This window comes from Toxorhynchites rutilus, chromosome 3, assembly GCF_029784135.1.
Source record: "Toxorhynchites rutilus septentrionalis strain SRP chromosome 3, ASM2978413v1, whole genome shotgun sequence".
In the NCBI taxonomy this organism is placed as follows: Eukaryota; Metazoa; Arthropoda; class Insecta; order Diptera; family Culicidae; genus Toxorhynchites; species Toxorhynchites rutilus.
The window spans coordinates 40,993,570-40,995,532 of record NC_073746.1 but is presented as its reverse complement, the minus strand read 5'-3'; the positions used below and the strand labels follow the sequence as shown (position 1 = coordinate 40,995,532).

At 37.8% G+C, this 1,963-nt stretch overlaps 1 pseudogene; it reads right to left on the bottom strand.

Moving 5' to 3' along the window:
- Positions 1 to 433: 433 nt before the first annotated feature.
- LOC129776715 (mantle protein-like) lies at positions 434 to 994 on the bottom strand (annotated as a pseudogene).
- Positions 995 to 1,963: the final 969 nt, after the last annotated feature.

Sequence of the window (1,963 nt, the reverse complement as noted above, 5' to 3'; positions counted from 1 at the left end):
CTGTATTGGGAAACTATAGTTAATAGCAAGACACATACCATGCACGAAAAAAGACCCATTCAAAGGACATGCTGGACAATGAACAAACCTGGCTGAGGTTGAATTAATTTCCTAGGGACTGTGTTATGTTCAGTATCCAAATTGGTTGATATTTGCTACAATGTTTTGTATCGTACCCAAAATAACTCACAAAGATAAAATACTGTGCAGAATATCGATGTTTTGTTATGAGTTTGTAATAGTTTGATGATTCCTAAATAAATGGAGTACCCTGATGTAGAGCCAACTTCCCTGGAGATTGCTTAAAAATTCACCACTGTTTTTTTTTAACAAAATCAGTTGCATAAAACAAAATTATTTATGAAAAATGAATTCTTCGATGAATTTAGTTTAAACAAACATTTTATTAATAACAATCACGAAACTATCATTCTTAGAACAGACCCCAGCTCTTCTTGTGCTCTTTGATGTGCACAGTCACTGGAACTTGCTTCTCAACGATCACTGGCTTGTGGACATACACTGGGACGGGTTTCTCAACATGAACTGCGTATGGTTTTGGCACTTCGACGTATTCCTTCTTGTAAACTGGAACCTTAACCTCGACTGGATATGGAACCGGACGGTCGACGTGGACTGGAACCTTCTTCTCGATGTAGACTGGGACATTCTTCTCAATCACAACCGGGACATTCTTTTCAACATGAACTGGATATGGGACCTTTACTTCGACTGGCACGTGTTTCTCAACCTCGACTGGGTATGGAACGGGAACCTTCTTGGTGATGGTGGTGTGCAGATGTTTGACTTCGTGATGGTCCAGATGGTGATCATGGTGATCGTGGTGATCGTGGTGATCATCGTCGAAACCATTGAGATCATGTCCTAGCTCCCAGAGTCCACGCTTCTCTTTCTTCGAGGACTCGTCAACTGCTGCGCAGGAAGCAATGGCCACGGCCATAGACAACACAATGAATGCCTAGAAAATCACCATGGTGCTGATTAATCAAATCCCTAACGGATTAAAAAAAAAACAGTTTTACCTTCATGATCGATACCGTTGAGTGATTTTTGGACTGCACTTGATCGTTGAGATGATCACTATCGAATGATGTTTTTGGCTGAGTTGGAAGCGGCTTTTATTTCGCTTAGTTACCTATCATCATCAGTTGTGTGATAACACTCGACCATGAAAATGGTTTACAACAACTAATTGCGTTATTTTATTTTGCAACTATAATGACACATTTGAGTTGTCGAAAGTCTAAAATGACCCACATTGTTGAAATACGGTTGGCTAAAGGACTAAAATTATTGTTATTAAAAATTTGCCCTTTAATCCTAATAATTTTCATTACGTCAAGAGAATGTAATGCATGGTACAACATATTGTTTTTCTATAATTGTGGAACGTGGACGTGTGAGAAACATTTAGAAGATTGAAAATTTTGACACGGAAATTTTGTATCTGCGGTGATAGAAAATAACGACAGTGTGTATGACATACAATAATATAAAGATCTGTTTGCTAGGAAAATTTTCGAATCTTGTTTGTTTCCAAAAAAACTAAAAGTTATGTTCCGTCGGGACAACTAGTAAATCCAGCACGGGAGCACCACTTGTTTCGTTCCGTTGGTATTTATTTCTACGTTTTTGTATTTTCACAGCACATAGTGACAGCAAATTGTCATGTTTTGCTGAAAGGTGCGAATCTCGGATAACTATACATGACACAGCATACACAAAAAAATCAAACAGCATTGCGAATTAGCTAGGGGAAAATGAGTTCCACAACATGAAGTGTACATATCAAAGACAACATCCAACCGGCGAGGGATATGTCGGTTCATCACAGAGGGCTCATAGAAATAATAATTTAGTGAGTTGACTGCATTTTATTTCTTTTAATTATTTTAATTTATCTTTTTTACTGTGCTTAAATGTGTTTTATGATAGTTTCACG